We start from the raw sequence: 21,490 nt of genomic DNA, 5'->3' as shown, positions 1-21,490 counted from the left end.
CATTTGAGAGCTTGTTTCACCCTCGTCAAGAGTCTGTGTCAGTTGCCTGGCAAAGCTTGGGAGGCCTGACTCCTTTTGTCTGCCAGCATTCTGCTGAGCCAGGCTCTTGCCCCTCTGGTCTCTTGCTTCTGTCCTACAAGTGCGTCCTGATTTACAAAGCAAAAGGCATCATTCTTTGCTTTGGAAGCTTTTCCCATGATTTCCCCCCAGAATTTCTCTGAACATCCCCCTTCCCCAATCCCACCTCCTTTGTTCTCTCTGGGCCCTTTGCACTGTCATCCATATGTTCTGGGCCCCTCAGCTCCAATGGCTAGTGCCATTAGAGCCCTCACACACTCAGCAAGCCTCACCTCAGCCAAACCTGGGGCTCCTAGGCTTGATAAGTCTGTGGTAGGATGTTGAGGGGAGGCACCCCCATGTTCCCATGGCCCCTGTGTCCTCTGGAAGTGAGCTGGCCCCTCGCTAGGGCTCTCTTTCTTGTCCTGCATTTTCTCTGTTTTCCCGCTTTTAATGCAGTTGGCTGTCATTCGTGCTTCCCAGGCAGGGCACTCCCCTTCGGAGACAGATAACACAGGGCTTAAGAACATAGATGTTTTAGTCTGGCAGGCCTAGATTCTGTTCCCAGATCTGTCACTTTCTACCTTGGAGACTTTGGGCATGCGGTTTGGCTTTTCTGACTCTCACTTTACCCACCTGCAAAATGGGGTCCATGTTCGTAGCACCCTTCGAAGGATCTGTGAAGATTCAATGGATTGTGCACAATGCCTGCTTGTCATATAGCAAGCGTTTGACTGATGGCAACTGCCTGTTTAGAAAAGCATTTTCTGAAATGCCAGGTGGATTGTGGATACTCAGTACATATTCATTGAATCGAGGCTTGATTCTGAGCAAAAGTTAAGTTGCAGCTGCCTTCAGTCAGAGATCTTTGCAGAGACCTTTGTAGGGCCCCATAGTTTGCCTTCTTTGTCTGTTCCATGACATGGCCACCTGCTCCCCACCCCCCATCACCTGCTTCCCCACTGAAGGTTCAGCAGGAGTTGCTGAAAGGGCCTTGTGGCCAGGGTGAAAAGAGCAGGTTATACTGAGGGCTAGGTTCCTCGGGTGCTTGTGGCATCAGTGGTATTGAATGCAGGCTGGGAGAGCCCTAGGGAGTGAGTGGGGTCTAAGAGCATAGGACTAGCCTGGTTGAAGGCAAAAAGCAAGGCTCTAAAACGAGGCTGACTTGGGCTCAGGTCCTAGTGCTGCTATTTATTGGCTGGGTGACCACAAGCCATTCTCCTGTCTGTGAAGTGGGGATGATAGTGCCTGCCCTGTTCACCACACAGGCTGGGGGTAAGAATGCAGTGAGACAGCAAAAATGTGTGGGAACGTCGGAGTGTGGGACCCAGGTGCTGAGTCTGGTCAAATTGGATCTCTGAACATGTTTTACAGAAGGCAACAGGGTAAATAAGACAGCATGGACCTGGGCTCAAATCCTGGCTCTGTACCTTGGTGGTGGTGTATCCCTGGGCAAGTCACTAAACTTCTCTGTGTCTCTGTCTCCACATTTGTAGAACAGGGATAGTACTATAGTACCTACCCCACTGCTGTGAGAGGGCAATGTAATGATGCATAAAGCACAGCTAGCCTGTAGGAGATGACCAGGCCCACCTAGAGAGTCCCACAGGCAAAGCTGGGAGGTGCCAAGGCAGGCATAAATGGTGAGTAGTTAACTGTTGCTAACCATCAAACACTGCCAGAATCCCTTTTCCTTGCCAGGTCCTGAGCTTGGTGCTGAGGACGCCTGGAGGAATCACAGAGCCCATCTGGAAACAGCCCATCTCCTGGCTGGGTTGGATCAGCTTCTGGTAGGTCTCGTGCCCTGGCAGCTATCTCAGGCCTGTCTCCCCTTCCCAGGGGGCCTTAGCCTAGCCTTTTGCATCCTAGAGCCCACCATGTGGCCCACTATGCTCACGCAGCTCCAGGAGAAAATTCTCCTCTGCCACCCCCAGAACATGGTTCCTCCGTCCCTGGCTCAAACCCTGAATCTTGCTTGGAACAAATGCAATGAGAGTGTCCAGCACTGAGAAGGCCTTTAAGACCCATTGCCCCCCTGTTCTGGATGCCCAGGGCATAGGGCCCCTGCCCTCATGGAGATCGTGCTTTAGTGGGGGAGACAGAAGAGCTCAAATAGAGGTACATGCTGTGAAGGAGCTATTTTCACAGAAGAAGCTAAGGCTATTTTCAATCAGGTGGTGAGGAATTCTTCCCATTGGACATTTGGGGAGACAGAGGAACAGACTGACCCAAGGTCATCCAGCAAGGTTCTGGGAGAAATCAGGACAAGACGGGCACGGCAGCTCTCACGCCTGTAATCTCAGTACTTTGGGCGGCCAAGGCGGGCGGATCATTTGAGTTGGAGACCAGCCTGGGCAACGTGGCAAAACTCCATATCTACAAAAAAATACAAAAATGTTCCAGGCATGATGGTGGCATGCACCTGTAGTCCCAGCTACTTGGGAGGCTGAAGTGGGAGGATAGCTTGAACCCAGTAGGTCGAGGCTGCAGTGAGCCACGATCTCACCACTGCATTCTAGCCTGGGTGACAGAGTGAAACTCTGTCTCAAAAGAACCACCCCCCCGAAAACAAACAACCAAACAAACAAAAAAGAAAAAACGAGAGGCAGATCCCAGAGGTCTACAGCCCTGTGCACTGAGCTGTCTCCAGGGACTCCTCAAATTGTCTCATTCACCTTGTCCTGTTTTTACCCACACCTCCACATGGCCCCGTGGCGTCTCAGCTCTTCCCTCTCTTGGGCAGCAGAGGCTTCTGGGATGACCTAAAGGTTTAGGTCATCCTGGAGTCGACCCGGGGCTCCCTTGGGTTCCTGTGCTGTTGCAGGGAGGAGGCTTGGGGCCCTGGGCAGTGGGAGTGTGTTGGGGGGCCGGGAACTTGCACGGGCAAATGGTGTCTGTGAAAACATTGGCTGCTGACAGCTCCAGCCAACAAGGCCCCCACAGTCCAGGTGTGGCCTCACCCACCTCCCTCCTGCAACAGCAGATTTACAAAGAACCACACAGCCCATCTCAGAGAAACAAGATTGCAGGGTTGGAAGGGGCAGGAAGGACCACCCAGTCCAAGCCATGGGAAGCTAATGGCTCTGTCCTCTGCCTTCAAGGTTGTTTGAACAGCAGGGGTCACTCCTGGGCTGAGAGTGTCCTGGGAAAGGTGAGGCCTTGGCTTTCCTAGTCAAATGTTCCAGGTTTCCTACCCAGAAACGAGAACTGAATCCAGGGGTGGAACCCATGGCCTGACTCTCCCAGGAGGGAGTGGGCTCCTTGCTCCTGCAGGTGTGTGGGCAGGGACTGCACTCCCAGAGCAGACCAGAGGCATGCTGTATAGGGCATTCTGGCATTTGATAGGGGTGGAACCTGAGGCCTTCTTTCTGATTCCTGCCAAATCCACCACCCTAGGCCCCAAAGCCTGCTGGCTCTCCTTGCTTCGAGATGCAGGGCACTCCAGTCCACCCCCACCTCCAGCAGCAGGACGGTCTGGAACCTGCTTCCTCCAACCTCCCCTTAACTAAGTGGGCCCAGCCCAAGGTCTTGATGGGAGCATTCTCTCTCCCATCCCCCACCAACACTTCTCCTAATGCATCCTCTCTGGCCGGCTGAGAACCGCAGACGGCACTGTGACATGAGGGGAGATAAGGGGGCTCTCACATTTCCCCCGGCTGGGCTCCTGGGCCGCCAGCATTCACGCTGGCTGATTTCAACATGAAAGGGCCCCTTGAGAAGGAGAGCCCCCTCCCTTTCCCCCTTCCCTCTGCTAAGCCCCACTCCGCAGCTAACCACTGTCTGAGCCGCCCTCTCTCTGGAGCAGCCGCTTGCCTGCCTGCTAAGCCTTCCCCCAACTGCTTCAGCCTCACCTCGGCCACCTCCATCCTCTAGGATGGGAATCCCCAGCTCTCCTGCTATACACACACACAGAAACACACACACACACACACACACACACAGGGCTGCTTCCCCACCCCCTCCCCCCACCAGTGCTATATTAGAGAGAAGAAACAGGGAGTGGGGATTGCAGTCTCAGTCGGTGACACAAGGTTGGGGGGGGTGGGGGTGGTCTGGAGATACAGGGGAGTTGACCAACCACAGGCCACTACGTTGAACAAATCTTCGTGGGAGACTGCCCAGAAGAGAGGAGGTCTCCCAGCCCCAAATGCAGAGAGAGGCACCAGGATGTTTGAGGACCCAAGGGCTAAACACCCAGGCTCTTTTCCTTAACTGCCTGAGACAAGCACCCTTCAAAAATCCACTGAAACATCTCATGTTTCTGCCACCAGAGGCCTTCCAGGTATCTGCCCTAAATCTTTTACATTGCAACTTTTAAAACCTTTTATTTTGAACTAATTTTAGACTTATAGAAATATTGCAAAAAATAGAACAGTTTGCTTTCGTACACCTCTCACCTAGTTTCCTAATATTAATATCTTACATAACTATGGTACAGTGATCAAAACCAAGAAATTAACATTGGTTCAGTACTATTATCTGAACTACAGATCTTATTGGAATTCCCCATTTTCCCCCCTCACTTCTTATTTTCCGTTCCAGGATCCTGTCCTGAATCCCACATTGCGTTTAGTTGTTACTTCTCCTTAGTATTTTCCAATCTATGACAGTTCCTCAGTCTTTTGTCATCTTTCATGATCTTCATACTTTTGAAGAGTGCTAGTCAGGTATTTTATAGACAGTCCCTTGATTGAGGTTTGCTTGATATTTTCTCATGACCTGAGGGAGGCTGTAATTTTTGGCAAGAATACCACAGAAATGGTGTTGGGTCCATCTCAGCACACCACAGCAAGAGGCTCATAATGTCCATGTGTCTTATGACTAGTGGTGTTTACCTTGATCACTTGGTTAAGCTGATGTGTGCAGGGTTTCTCCACTATAAAGTTACTATAGTTCCCTTTTTAGTTGATAAATATCTTGGGACTATGCAAGTCCTGTTTCTCCTCAAACGTTCACCCACAATTTGTAGCATTCATCAGTGGATCCACCATTATTGTGGTGGTGCTTTCCTGACAATTATCTATTTTCCTCTTTCTTTCTATGCATATTGATTGCAATTTTACTGTGAGGGGAAGTTCCCCCTTCTCCGCTGTTTATTCAGTTTTTTTAACTTTTATTTTAGTTTTATGGGTACATGTGCAAGTTTGCTATATAGGTAAATTGTGTGTTATGGGGGTTTGGTGCACAGATTATTTTATCACCCATGTGTAAGCATAGGTAGTTTCTCAACTCTCACCCTCCTCCCACCCTCCACCCTTAAGTTGATATTTATTTTATTCTGTGGGTTAAAATCCAGTATTATCTCCCCCCTCAAGGGGGTAAAGTATAATTCTCCATTCTGTAAATATGGGCTGTGCATAGTGACTTCCTTCCAAACAGTACAGAAGAGGGAAAAAAGTAACATGGAGAAACCTGACAAACACTGCCTCAGCCAGGTGATCAAAGTTAACATTATCAGTTAACAGCCTGTACCATTGATAAGATGTGTCGAGTAGGGCATTTCACCTCTGTGATATTCCTCCTGGGACCCATTCCCCATTTTTTTTTAAATTTATTATTATACTTTAAGTTTTAGGGTACATGTGCACAATGTGCAGGTTAGTTACATATGTATACATGTGCCATGCTGGTGCACTGCACCCACTAACTCGTCATCTAGCATTAGGTATATCTCCCAGTGCTATCCCTCCGCCCTCCCCCCACCCCACAACAGTCCCCAGAGTGTGATGTTCCCCTTTCTGTGTCCATGTGTTCTCATTGTTCAATTCCCACCTATGAGTGAGAATATGCAGTGTTTGGTTTTTTGTTCTTGCGATAGTTTACTGAGAATGATGATTTCCAATTTCATCCATGTCCCTACAAAGGACATGAACTCATCATTTTTTATGGCTGCATAGTATTCCATGGTGTATATGTGCCACATTTTCTTAATCTAGTCTATCATTGTTGGACATTTGGGTTGGTTCCAAGTCTTTGCTATTGTGAATAGTGCCGCAATAAACATACGTGTGCATGTGTCTTTATAGCAGCATGATTTATAGTCCTTCGGGTATATACCCAGTAATGGGATGGCTGGGTCAAATGGTATTTCTAGTTCTAGATCCCTGAGGAATCGCCACACTGACTTCCACAATGGTTGAACTAGTTTACAGTCCCACCAACAGTGTAAAAGTGTTCCTATTTCTCCACATCCTCTCCAGCACCTGTTGTTTCCTGACTTTTTAATGATTGCCATTCTAACTGGTGTGAGATGATATCTCATTGTGGTGTTGATTTGCATTTCTCTGATGGCCAGTGATGGTGAGCATTTTTTCATGTGTTTTTTGGCTTCATAAATGTCTTCTTTTGAGAAGTGTCTGTTCATGTCCTTTGCCCAGTTTTTGATGGGGTTGTTTGTTTTTTTCTTGTAAATTTGTTTGCTTCAAAGAGAATAAAATACCTAGGAATCCAACTTACAAGGGATGTGAAGGACCTCTTCAAGGAGAACTACAAACCACTGCTCAATGAAATCAAAGAGGATACAAACAAATGGAAGAACATTCCATGCTCATGGGTAGGAAGAATCAATATCGTGAAAATGGCCATACTGCCCAAGGTAATTTATAGATTCAATGCCATCCCCATCAAGCTACCAATGACTTTCTTCACAGAATTGGAAAAAACTACTTTAAAGTTCATATGGAACCAAAAAAGAGCCCGCATCGCCAAGTCAATCCTAAGCCAAAAGAACAAAGCTGGAGGCATGACACTACCTGACTTCAAACTATACTACAAGGCTACAGTAACCAAAACAGCATGGTACTGGTACCAAAACAGATATAGATCAATGGAACAGAACAGAGCCCTCAGAAATAATGCCGTATATCTACAACTATCTGATCTTTGACAAACCTGACAAAAACAAGCAATGGGGAAAGGATTCCCTATTTAGTAAATGGTGCTGGGAAAACTGGCTAGCCATATGTAGAAAGCTGAAACTGGATCCCTTCCTTACACCTTATACAAAAATCAATTCAAGATGGATTAAAGACTTAAACGTTAGACCTAAAACCATAAAAACCCTAGAAGAAAACCTAGGCATTACCATTCAGGACATAGGCATGGGCAAGGACTTCATGTCTAAAACACCAAAAGCAATGGCAACAAAAGCCAAAATTGACAAATGGGATCTAATTAAACTAAAGAGCTTCTGCACAGCAAAATAAACTACCATCAGAGTGAACAGGCAACCCACAAAATGGGAGAAAATCTTCACAACCTACTCATCTGACAAAGGGCTAATATCCAGAATCTACAATGAACCATTCCCCATTTTAACCATGAGAAAAAAAATCATGATTTTTCAAATTCAAATTGAGGAACATTCTACAAAGTACCAGACCAATACTCCTTAAAACTGTCAAAGTCATCAAAAGCAAGAAAAGTCTGAGAAATTGTTGCAAGAAAGAGGAGCCTAAGGAGAGGTGATGAGTAAATGTAATGTTATATATCCTGGATGGGATTTTGGAACAGGTAATGGTCATTAAGTAAAAACTAAGGAAATGTGAATCAATTATGGACTTCAGTTAATAACAATGTATCAATATTGGCTCATTAGTTGTACCAGTGTACCATACTAATGTGAGATGTTAATAGGCGAAGCCTGATGTGGAATATATGGGAACTCTCAATGTTTTATTTGTACCTTTTCCGTAAATCAAAAACCGCTCTAAAATAAAAATGAATTATTAAAAATCCAATACTATATTTATTTTCTGCTCAAATTGTTCCTACTTTGGCTATTAGGACATCCTGCAGGTTGGCTCCTGTGCTCCTTAGACAAGCTCCCATTTTTTTTCATTTTATTTTATTTTATTTTATTTTGTGAGCACTTCCTTATTTTCTGGCACCATGAGATGGTCCAGGCTTATCTTGGATTTTCCCTGCCCTAACCCTGACCCAGCCATTTCTCCAAGGAGCCCTGGTTCCTTTTATTGGAGGAGATGGTATTAGAAGAAACCAAGATGTGGGCACTAGATGCAGTCATTGCTACTAGGATGTCATTGCTTCTAGGCTCTCTCAGCTGACATAGCTAGGAAATATATGCGTGTATACCAACTCATTTTGCTGCAATTAAAAAAAATGTTATTTACTTTTGTTCTGCCCTCAAGAGATAAACTTCACTTACTGTAACTGCCTCATGATATTCCTTAGCAAGGATGAAAAAAATCTTATTAAATTAGTCCCTTATTGGTGGCTATTCATATACTGTATTATACATTACATTTTCTTTTATATTATCAAAATCCTGAAATCCCTGTGCATATCCACATGCCAAGTACTTCTCTAGGGCAGACACTGAGATGTGAAACTGCTGTGCCAAAAGGTCTGGGCATCTGAAGTGTTGATGAGCCATCCACCATTCAAATTTGCTCATGTGCCATCAGGGCTCACCCTTCCCCATCTTCCATCTTCCATCTCCTAGTGTACCACTCAGTCCCAATGAACTACTTACCATTTCCTCTCATGCTTCCAGGTGTCTGCCTATGCTGTTCCTTCTATACGGGATGTCCTTGCTGTCTTAGCAGCATGATGAACTTCTATTCACTCTTCAACGCCCATGGCAAAGGGTACCACCTGTGTGGCCACCCAGGCAGGCAACTGGTGACTCCTTCTTCAGTACTTCCACAATGACCTCTCTAATCACACCCCAGAGTTTGGGGAGGTAGCTGTCTCCCTCACTATCTTCTCTGTGAACTTTACACTGACCTAGCTTGAGCCAGACACAGGGGAGGCCCCTGGAAGTGTCTACTAAATGAATGAGTGAGCTTCCCATTGGCTCCAGACAACACATGTCCTGTGAGGTTCCTTTTTGGGCCTTAACTAAGAGTCTGGTCTGACATCAAAAATTTTTTTTTTTTACATGAATGTTCATAGCAGCTTTATTTTTTTATTTTTATTTTTTATTATACTTTAAGTTCCAGGGTACATGTGCACAACGTGCAGATTTGTTATATAGGTATACATGTGCCATGTTGGTTTGCCGCACCCATTAACTCATCATTTAAATTAGGTATTTCTCCTAATGCTATCCCTCCCTCTGCCCCCCACCCCATGACAGGCCCCGGGGTGTGATATTCCCTGCCCTGTGTCCAAGTGTTCTCATTGTTCAATTCCCACCTATGAGTGAGAACATGCGGTGTTTGGTTTTCTGTCCTTGTGATAGTTTGCTCAGAATGATGGTTTCCAGCTGCATCCATGTCCCTACAAAGAACATGAACTCATCCTTTTTTATGGCTGCATAGTATTCCATGGTGTATATGTGCCACATTGTCTTAATCCAGTCTATCATTGATGGACATTTGGGTTGGTTCCAAGTCTTTTGCTACTGTAAATAGTGCCACAATAAACATTCGTGTGCATGTGTCTTTATAGAAGCATGATTTATAATATTTTGGGTATATACCCAGTAATGGGATGGCTGGGTCAAATGGTATTTCTAGTTCTAGATCCTTGAGGAATCACCACACTGTCTTCCACAATAGTTGAACTAGTTTACATTCCCACCAACAGTGTAAAAGTGTTCCTAGTTCTCCACATCCTCTCCAGCATCTGTTGTTTTCTGACTTTTTAATGATTGCCATTATAACTGGTGAGAGATGGTATCTTATTGTGGTTTTGATTTGCATTTCTCTGATGACCAGTGATGATGAGCATTTTTTCATATATCTGTTGGCTGCATAAATGTCTTCTTTTGAGAAGTGTCTCCTCATATCCTTTGCCTACTTTTTGATGGGGTTGTTTGCTTTTTTCTTGTAAATTTGTTTAAGTTCTTTGTAGATTCTGGATATTAGCCCTTTGTCAGATGGGTAGATTGTAAAAATTTTCTCCCATTCTGTAGGTTGCCTGTTCACTCTGATGGTAGTTTCTTTTGCTGTGCAGAAGCTCTTTAGTTTAATTAGATCCCATTTGTCAATTTTGGCTTTTGTTGCCATTGCTTTTGGTGTTTTAGTCATGAAGTCCTTGCCCATGCCTATTTCCTGAATGGTATTGCCTAGGTTTTCTTCTAGGGTTTTTATGGTTTTAGGTCTTACATTTAAGTCTTTAATCCATCTTGAATTAATTTTTGTATAAGGTGTAAGAAAGGGATCCAGTTTCAGCTTTCTACATATGGCTAGCCAGTTTTCCCAGCACCATTTATTAAATAGGGAATCCTTTCTCTATTGCTTGTTTTTGTCAGGTTTGTCAAAGATCAAATGGTTGTAGATGTGTGGTGTTATATCTGAGGGCTCTGTTCTGTTCCATTGGTCTATATATCTGTTTTGGTACCAGTACCATGCTGTTTTGGTTACTGTAGCCTTGTAGTATAGTTTGAAGTCAGGTAGTGTGATGCCTCCAGCTTTGTTCTTTTTGCTTAGGATTGTCTTGGCGATGCGGGCTCTTTTTTGGTTCCATATGAACTTTAAAGTAGTTTTTTCCAATTCTGTGAAGAAAGTCATTGGTAGCTTGATGGGGATGGCATTGAATCTACAAATTACCTTGGGCGGTATGGCCATTTTCATGATATTGATTCTTCCTGTCCATGAACATGGAATGTTCTTCCGTTTGTTTGTGTCCTCTTTTATTTCGTTGAGCAGTGGTTTGTAGTTCTCCTTGAAGAGGTCCTTCACATCCCTTGTAAGTTGGATTCCTAGGTATTTTATTCTCTTTGTAGCAATTGTGAATGGGAGTTCACTCATGATTTGGCTCTCTGTTCATCTATTATTGGTGTATAGGATTGCTTGTGATCTTTGCACATTGATTTTGAATCCTGAGACTTTGCAGAAGTTGCTTATCAGCTTAAGGAGATTATGGGCTGAGACGACGGGGTTTTCTAAATATATAATCATGTCATCTGCAAACACATGACCTATAGGGCTCCTTTTTGGGCCTTAACTAAGAATCTGGTCTGACACAAAAAATGTTTAAAAAGTTCACATTTCAAGCTCCCATTCCCTCCCACACCCCATTCCTGTGTGTACACACACAAACAGACATACATACACACACATCCTCCCAAGTCTGCATAGGGTGTGTGAGTATGTGTAAGGGTGGATGTGAGAGTACCTGTGTAAGAAACAGAGAAGAAAGAGTAGAGGGAGAAAGAGAAGAGAAGAGAGAGGAAGTGAGAGAAAGGAAAAAAGAAAGAGAGAGAGAAAGAGGAGTGTCAGGAGTGAGAATTTCCCAGGTTTCCGAGGGGCTGATTAATCCGTTTAAATGGAGGTGTGTTAGCAACTGGCATCTGTTAATGTGCCTTTACATCTGTCACTGAGCAGGACAGAGCTGAGGGGCTGCAGCTCTGAAGAAAGAAAAATATTTGCTGGCAATAAATGTGAATGCCAAGCAAACTGCTCCAGGAAAGTTAAAGCCACTGTGTTCTTAACCACTCCCCTGTCCCCTGTCCCAGGCCTCCATAGTATAGCACTTGGAGTCATCCAGCCAGGTCCCCAATTGTCCAAAGCAGAAACCTGGGAGCCATCTCTCCATTTCTCTCACCCTCACCTCTGCATCCATGCAATTACAACAAAGTGAGTCTACCTCTTCAATATCTCCCGAGTCTCTCTGCTTGTCTTCAGCTCCACTGCTGCCAAAGTCAGTTACCCATTATCTCTCACTGCTACTAGTCCAACAGCCTCTACATTGGGCCCCTTGCTTTTGATTCTGTCTCTTCTAACCCAGAAGACACCAGGGATTGGAAAAGTCATTCTATAAAGCAAATCTGATCTTGTCATACCCCTGTTTGAAACTATGTGGCCCATTGGCTAAAGTTCACACTATATTCAAGGGAGTGTTCACAGTTCAGAAGCAGGTCAGCATATAGTAAGTCCCTGTATGCTAAGCACTGGGACTGAAAGAGGAACCAACAAAATTTCAGCCTTTGGAGGGTGCCTGCTACAGCTTTCAGGCCAGCTAGCATGCTTTCGTTCAACAGGCAGCACTAGCCACTCCCTCCCTGTGGTACCACAGGGAGACCTCGACCACTATTTGAACAATTAGACTACAGGTTTTGTTAGTATCCTACTCTTCTCTGTAGCTCATGGCCTAACACAGGGCCTCGTATATAGCAGAGGTCTTGATTCATATCAATAGATTGAATGAATGAATGGAGGATAGATGAATAGATGGGTGGATATATGCATGAATGGGTGGATGGATGGAGAATGGATGGATAGATGGATGAGTGGGTGGATGGATGGATGAATTGGTGGATTGATGGACTGAGGAGCAGGTAGATGGACAGATGAATAGGTTGAATGAGTGAAACAAGATATAGCAGTATAGATTGAGATTACTACATTAGAGAATACTGGAGGAGGGAACAGACTTAAGCTTGTCCAAAGTCACACTTCTGACAGGAACCCCAAGAATCAGGGGTGACTTTCGTCTCCATTTTACAAACAGATGAGCAAATAGTGGTTCATAGATGTGAAGTGACTTGCTTGAGGTCCCATAGTAATCAGTGAGACAGAGATTGAAGGCCTAGGCCTGCTTGGCTCCAAAGCTCATGTTCTTTCCATAATCTGACATCAAAAATAGCATGGGGCTCCCCATATGTCAGCTTAGGCGATGGAGGTTGAATATGAATTTTATGTCTGATGGACCTAAATTTAAGTCTAACTTTTTAACATTTGCAATCCTTCATTCATTTAAAAAATATTTCCAGAGTGCCCATTGTGTGTGTGTGTGTGTGTGTGTGTGTGTGTGTTTGTGTGTGATTATAATAGGTCAGACAGATCTGGAATCTTTGCTCTATCACTGGAAACGTTATGACCTCTCCATTCTCCACTTTCCTCGTCTATAAAATGCAGATAATAGCAACACCTAGTTCACAGGCTTGCCGTAGGTATTAAATGAGCATATGGCTATAAAACACTTATCATGCACTGCCACACAAACACTAACCCTGAGCGCCTGTCCTGGAACCAGGCACTGAGATGCAGGGCTGAGCCAAGTCTGTGTGGCCCCTGCCTTTGCCCTCAGGAAGCTGAGTGAAGGGGACAAAAGTTGCAGAAAGCAACATATCACCCATGGTATGTGATGTGAAGGGAAAAAACAAAACCCAGGAGCTATAGGAGAAAACCCAGAATGATGAACCTAACTTTGATGGGGTGGTGGTATAGGGTATGATCTTTCTGAGAAGACGATGTTTCAGCTGCAACCTGAAGAATGACAAACAGCCAACCTTGCAGAGTAGAGAAAGAACATTCCAGGTGGGGAAAACAGCGAATGCAAAGGCCCTGAAGTGGGAATGAGATTGTGAATTCCTGGGACAGCAGAACAGGCTGGAGCCGAGTGGGGGATGGGGATGAGGTGGGAAAAGTCACTGGAAAGGCAGATGGAGCCAGCTCATGTGGACCCTGGACTTTTTTCTAAGTATCATGAGAAGCCACAGGAGGATTAAATCAGGAAAGTGACAGGACCTGATTTACATTTCAAAAGGACCCCTCTGGCTGCTGGGTGGAGAGTAAATTGTAGGGGGCTGGGCTAGAGCAAGAAGTCCCTGTGTGGAGGCCATTGCTGGGGTGGTGACCACAGAAGTGGAGACTGTGGAGACATTCGTAGCACATGAGGTATTCCTTGCCTCCTTTCTTTCTTCATCACTCCACATTCCATCTGTCTCAAATCCTCTGCCCTATCATCTGGTCCCCTCTCACCACCTCCACTGTCTCTACCCTGAGGATTACCCTTCTACCCTGCCTGCCACAGCCTATTCTCTGCACTTCAAGGATGCAAGCGGGAGGGGTCTGGTGAAACCCAAGTAACAGCCCTCCAATGGCTCCTCATCTCTCTAAAAGTAAAGCCAAAGTCATCAAGGTGGCCACAAGGTCCTCCAAGATGTTGTCTCTCATTACCTTCTGCTCTCACGTCCTGTTCCTCCTCTCTGCTCACTCCAGTGCTGGCCTCCTTGTAGCTCTCCAAGCATTTCCCACACACAACCAACTCGGGTGTTTTGCGTGGACTGTTTTGTCCACTTAGAATGGTCTTCTAGATATCTTCATGGTTCGCCTCCTTCCCTCCTTCAGAGCTTTCTCAAATTTCTCTTTCTCAGTGTGACCTACCTGGGCACCTGCAACCTCCCCTCACACACCCTGACCCTCTTTCCTCCTGCTTTTTTCTTACCCCACAGCGCGTATCACCATCAACCATATGAAATGTTTATTTCTCTTGTTTACTTTTTGCCTCCTCACTAGATTACGGGCTCTATGATGAGAGGCATCTTAGCTATTTTGTTCACTGATGTATCGTAAGCACCTAGAACAGTGCTTGCCACATAGTAGGAGCTCAATAGATGTCTGTCAAATGAATATCTTGTTGGGGGAAATAAAGCGAATGTATTGTGGGGGAAAAATAAGGTGATAGGAGAAAGTTTTTCTGCATATGTTGTAAAGCTAGACACAAACAAAGGGTGGCTATTGCTAGTTGTATTATCACGCATGTGTGCATGTGTGTGTGTGTAAGAAGCTGTTTGTTTGCTCAGGGTATAGGGGGAACATTCATCATTTTCCCTAACATCCTTCCCAGCAAATATCAACTTGTCAACCCCCTTCAGTGGTGGCTGGTGTGGAGAGCCTCCTTTAAACTTGCCAGCCCACCAACCCTATTATATTTGTTATAGCCTGCCCCAGCACCCCCGACTCTGTTTGTGTTTATGTTTGGCTAGTATCTGGCCCCCTTGACTCTACAAGCACCTTCAGTAGGCCTCTGCACCCATATTGAGGTGGGCGGATGTTAGTAAAGGTTCCGCTTTTGAATCCAGCTTTCGAATTCTGCCTTCAAATACCAATTCTAAACTGAGTAACTTTGGACAAATGACTGAACCTCTCTGGGCCCCAGCTTAGTCACCTGCATAGCAGAGATGATAAGAATTCCTCTCTCATGGGCTTGCTGGGAAGGTGGCACAAGTGGAATGGACCTGCCTCATGAAATAGAAAGCACCAAGCACAGAAAGCAGATTGAGAGCCCTGTCTTAGAATAGGGCCTCATTCAGGATGTTGAGTCTTTCAAGTGAGAGCAAGTCAGTTTCCCTGAGGTTCTTCTGAGGGAGACAGGCACCAGGCTGCCCCCCGGGCTGTTACTGTTCACTGAGTGTTCCCTCGTGCCGGACACTGTGCTAGGCATGCCACGTGCATTGGCTCAGTTAATCTTCCCAGTAGTGCTGTGAGCTAAGTACCAATACAATCCACTCTATAAATGAGAAAACTGAGGCTTAGAGAGGGTGAAATGATTTGCAGAGCTACTCAAGGTGAAGCAGGGATGTTGCCCTGAGTCTGTCCTGATTCCAGAGCCTGCATTATTTCTCGTCCACACAGAGTTGTTCAGACAAGGAGCGGGGGGATCTCAGGGAAAGAGGAGGCGGAGGGGTGTGGACAAGCAGACTCCTACCACAGGAGCAGTGTCCTAGCAGGAATTCAGACAATTCCAGAAACCACAAAGCAATTTTCTAACCCTGGGGAAATGGCCTATGGTTTGGGCTGGCATGCTCGGTGTGGAGGCTGTGGGAGGGGAGCTGTCATGGTCTTCCTTCCCCTCAACCCAAGATACCCTGAATGGGACACAGAATTTTAGCAACAGTCAGGTAGAGGAGCTCTTAGAGATCTCCTTGACCCCAGCTGCTCACTGGAATCCCCTGGGGGACTGGACAAATCCTCCCAAGCCTGGGGCCCATCTCCAGAAATTCTAATTTCATGGGTTTAGGGTAGGGCCTGGGCATCGGGATTTTTCCCAGCTCTCCAGTTAATTCTACCGCTCAGACTCAACTAGTCCTCCTTTGCTCCACACTCCATAGACACCATTTTAAAGTTGGAGAAACAGAGGTTCACAGAGAGGAAAGGACTCATCTGAGGACGTACAGCCTAGAACTCAGGTTCCTAACTCTCTGTAGGGCTCAGCCATGTGGGAACACTTTCCCCAGGGTACCAATGAGGAAGGTAAGAGAGGGTCCCCAGAGCTATAAGGTGGTAGGAAAACAATAGTTCTGACTGGGAAGGGGCTAAAAGCATCCCAGTACTGAGCCAGGTACCCCACACCCTGACACACAGCCTTTGGGCCCTCCACCTCTCCTGCAGCTGGTGGGTGTGGGAAGAGCCCCTGGACAAAAAAAATCAGGAACGCTGTGTTCGAGTGCCGCCTCTGCCACTAACTCCTTTTGGACCATGGGTAAATCCCTCTTCTTCTCTGGGCCTCAGTGTTACTCATGTACAAAGTGGGATTAGACTCAGGTGTCCTTTAAACTAAGATCTCTTCTGGCTGTACATATTCTGATTCTAGAAAAGATAGCATTTAAGAGATCTGGATTATGATCCTAACTCTGCATTGAACATGTCTAAACCACAACTTCCTACTCTGTAATATGGAAATCATTGCTGTGTGACCTTGGCTGCATTCTTTGTTCTTTCTAGGTCTAGTTCCCCCTCCCATAAACTAAAATATGTGAGGATGGAGAGTTGAGGAGCTGAAGTTAACTGTACTCAGAAGCTTGGGAGTCTCTGATTCTCATTCTAACTGGCTACTCCAGCTCCACTGAGCCCCAGACCAGGGTCAGATGGATGGGAGGCTTTGAGGCAAGCAGACCCTACCAAGGTGGAGGGAGATGTGCAGCCAGACTCTGTCTCTCCATTGCAAGCCACCATATGTGGGGGTATCTGGGGTTCCAGCCAGCTCCCTCCCTGCCTCAGAATTGCCTTCACAGCCCCCAGTGCTGTGGGGAGAAAGGAAGTTGTCAAGCCAGCAAGCCAGCCTGGGAGCAGGAGCAGAGAGGCTGCAGGGCCTATCCAGCTCAAAGCAGGGTAGGGCTGGGCTAGCTTGAAGGGTATGGAGGACCACGGCCTGGGGGGACAGAAACCATGAAGGATGTCTCTCTGTCCCCACTGGGTCTCATCAGCATTATAATAACAGCCACCTTTTCTCTAAGACCTTCTGTAAGACAGGTGATTTGTCCATGTGATAGTCCAATAGCCCTGGTAGCCAAAGTATGTATGTATGTATTTATTTATCTATTTATTTATTTACATAGAGATGGGGTTTCCCTATGTTGCTCAGGCCAGTCTCGAGCTTCTGGCCTCAAATGGGGGCCTCCCAAAGTGCTGGGATTACAGGCGTGAGCCACTGCATCTGGCCTCCAGGGAGTCTTATGAATTCCATATTACACATATTGCAGACGATGCTGCTGAGGCTCCGAGACAAAAAGGACTTGCCCAAAGTCACATAGCCAGTGTGACAGAGTCTGGATTGGGACGTGGGTAGGTGACTCTTGAGCCTCTGTTCTTTCCACTCCACCCCAGGGCCTCTGGCAATAACAACAGCACTTACACAATGCATCCTATGTGCCACACACTGTTCTAGGTGACATATATATATATATACTTATTTAATCTGTGCAACAATATTATGAGGTAATTACTACAATGAGGGGCCCATGAGGAAACTGAAGTCCAGAGCATTCAAATAACTTGTTTCTAGACACTCAAGTTAATACATAGAATCAGCCCTCAGAGTTCATGTTCATCCCCACTTCAGTACACAACAGGTGTTATAAAGGTCTGGCTTTATAGAAGGAAGGCCAATCTATGTGCACACATCCCCTGTGTGCCCACACCCACACAGCTCAGTCTGGGTCCTTGCTCTCCCCAAGATGGCCATTCAGGGTTGTGTGGCCTTGGACAAATCCATCAATGTATCCTCAGTTCTCTGAGCCTTGGTTTCCCTCTAGACAGTGGGGTGGTTGGACCAGGTGATCTTTAAGGAGCCCCCACAGCTCTGCCATATCATTAGCCCCAGTTTAGTTACCCCCATACTTCTGGCTGGGGGCCAGGGCCTTAGGGCACCTCTTCTCCCACCTCCACCTCCAGTGTCTTTCCTAGGAGTGAACTGATACAGGTTCAAGCCTGGGCTTTGCAGTGGCAGAATAAATTCAGTCCTGCCAGGCCTAGCCCGGGAAAGCTGTATTCCATGACAGAGGAGTGGGTAACTCAACCTATCAAAGTCCAGCCTCCCACTGATCTCCTAATCCTCAGCCCATGCCCTGGTCTGCTCCCCAGCCTCAGGGCCCACATTCCTGAGCCCTTTAATTCCAGCTGCCCAGCAGCCTATTCCCCAACTTTATCTTCAGCTTTGACTCATTGTCACACCTGGAGTCTGGGGCCGGCAGCTGTCCTGACCATCATGACTCTTCCCTGCTGCTAACAATTGTGGCAGTGACTAAAACACAAGATGTGCTCACATGAGGGACATTCTGATCACAGCATAAAGAACACACTCTTCAGCTGAAGAATGTCAAAATATCACCTGGAGACCAGCTTGTCCAAATCTTAGGTGTGCAGCTCTGAACACGTTCCTCAACCTCTCTAAGCTTCAGCTTCCTCAGCTCTATAATGAAAAACATGATTACTGTCTCATTGAGCTGCTATAGTAGATGGCCATCTTGGAGCACATTGCCTGGTAATAGTAGGAGGTTAATAAATAAGACTTAGCTTTGATTCTTACATGCGTGATCTTAGTCAAGTCAATGAATCTCAATTTCTGAGCTCAGAGACAGGTATAAAAATAGTTCCTCAATGAGATTTTTATAAAGAAACAATATGATAATGAATGTGAAATACCTAGCATGGTATCTGGCACACAGTTAAAGACAAAAAATGTGTTTCCTTCACCTAGCTCCATACACAGAAGTGAAACTATTTACACCAAATATATCTAAGTGTATTAAACTATATGTGTTTATTAACATCAGTATTACAAAAATCTCTCTAGAGAAAAGAAAAAGAAGGAATACTTCTCAATTCTTTTTATAAGCCTAGCCAAATAACTAGACAAACCTTGATACCAAAAGTGGACAATGGTATTATGAAAAAAGGAACATTTCGGACCAATCTGTCTTGTAAACATGAATGCAAAATCTAAAAACAAAATATTAGGAAATGGAATCAGAATATACATTGAAAGAATAATTCATCATGACCAAGTGAGGTATGTTCCAGGACTTTAAGAGTGGGAAATCAATGGAACAAAAGAGCTGGTTCTTTGAAAAGATCAATAAAATTGACAAATTTCTAGCAAGACTGACAAAGAAAAAAAGGGAGAAGACACAAATCACCAATATCAGGAATAAAACAGAGGATATTGATACAGATCCTGTGAATATCAAAAGCACAGTAAGGAAATACTATGAACAACTCTACACACATAAATTTTACAACTTAGATAAAATGTATCAATTCTTTGAAAATTACAAACTACCATAACTCACTCAATACGAAAGAGATAATTTGGATAGTCATATGACTATCAAATAAATTGAATTTGTAATTCGAAAAACCTCCCTCAAAATAAATTTCTAGGCCCAAATGGTTTCACTGGACAATTCTACCAAAAGTTTAAAAATAATTCACTCTATATAATCTCTTCCAGAACACTGAAGAGGAGGGGAGACTTCTCAACTCATTTTATGAAGTCAGTTTTACCCTGTCACCAAAACTGGAAGAGACCATATACAAAAACAAAACAAAACAAAACAAAACAAAACAAAACAAAAAACAAAAAAAACAAAAAGCAAGAAACTACAGACCAATATCCCTCAGAAAAATAGAAAAATTATCCAAAAAAGCCAACAAATACAGTTCAGCAATATATAAAAAGAATCATACACCATGACCAAGTGGGGTTTATTCCAGGAATGCAAGTCTGGTTCAATACTCAGAAATCAATGTAATCCATCATATTAACAGACTAAGAAAGAAAAATCACATTATCAATTGATGCAGAAAAAGCATTTAACAAAATTCAATACTCTTTCATAAGACAAACACTTGAAAAAGGAGGGAGTGTGAACTTCTTCAGCTTGTTAAAGACCATCTACAACATCCTACAACTGAGGTCATACTCAATAATGAAAGACTGTATACTTTTCACCTTATATTGGGAACAAAAAAAGGATGCCTGCTCTCATCACTCTTCTTTAAAATAATGCTGGAAGTTCTAGTCAATGTAATAAGGAAAGCAAAGCAAAGAACAAAGAAAGGAAAAAAGGGCATACAGATTGGAAAATAAATAAATTGGCTCTGATTTGCAGAAGGCATGAAAATCTCAAGGAATCTATAAAAAAAAAACCCTCCCAGAACTGACAAGCAAGTTCAGCAAGGTAACAGAATACAAGACAAACATACAGAAATAAACTGTATTCTATATACTACCAATGAACATGTGCATATCAAAATTAAAAATGCAATACCATTTATAATCTCACCAAAAAAATAATTAGGTGTCAATCTAACAAAATGCAAAAGATTTGTCTGTTGAAAATCACAATATGCTGATGAAAGAAATCAAAGAGCTAAAAAAAAAAAACGGAGAAACATACCCAGGAGTTCATGGATTGGAAGATTCAACATAGTAAAGATGTCAGTTCTCTCAAACTACTATGCAAGTTTAGTGTTGTTCTTATCAAAATTCCAACAAGCTTTTTTGTAGACATAGACAAGATTATTCTAAAATTTATATGAAAAGGCAAAGGAACTAGAATAGCTAAGACAATTTTTCAAAAGAAGAACACAGTGGGAGGAATCACACTACCTGATTTTAAGACTTATTACATAGCTACTGTCATTAAGACTGTGTGGCACTGGCAGAGAGAGAGAGACATAGATCAATGGACACAATAGAGAACTCAGAAGCAGATCTACAAAAATATGCTCAACTGAATTTTATTTATTTATTTATTTATTTATTTATTTATTTATTTTTTGAGACAGAGTCTTGCTTTGTCACCCAGGCTAGAGTGCAGTGGTGTGCTCTCAGCTCATTGCAACCTCCGTCTCCCAGGCTCAAGTGATCCTCCTGCCTCAGCCTCCCAAATAGCTGGGACTAAAGGCTTGTGCCATCATGCCTGGCTAATTTTTTTTTTTGTATTTTTGGTAGAGATGAAGTTCCACCATATTGCCCAGGCTGCTCTCAAACTCCTGAGCTCAAGTGATCCATCCACCTCGGCCTCCCAAAGTGCTGGGATTACAGGTGTGACCACCGCGCCCAGCTCCCAACTGATTTTTGACCAAGGTACAGAAGCATCTCAATGGAGGAAAGACAGCCTTTTCAACAAATTAGGCTGGAACAATTGGAAATTCATAAACAAAAGGACAAACCTCGACCTAGACTTCACACCTTACACAAAAATTAACTGAAAATGAGTCATAGATTTAAATATAAAACATAGAACTACAAATTATTTAGAAGAAAACATGGGAGAAAATCTTCAGGACCTAGGCATTAGTGAAGAAGTCTTAGACTTGATATCAAAAGCATGATTCATACAAGAAAAGATGGATAAATTAGACTTCATCAAATTAAATACTTATGTTCTGCAATAAAATAGATGAAAAGTTAAACTATAGACTAGGAGAGAATATTTGCAAAACATGTATTT

Source organism: Pan troglodytes, chromosome X (genome assembly GCF_028858775.2).
Source record: "Pan troglodytes isolate AG18354 chromosome X, NHGRI_mPanTro3-v2.0_pri, whole genome shotgun sequence".
NCBI lineage: Eukaryota > Metazoa > Chordata > Mammalia > Primates > Hominidae > Pan > Pan troglodytes.
Note: the sequence above shows the minus strand (reverse complement) of the source record.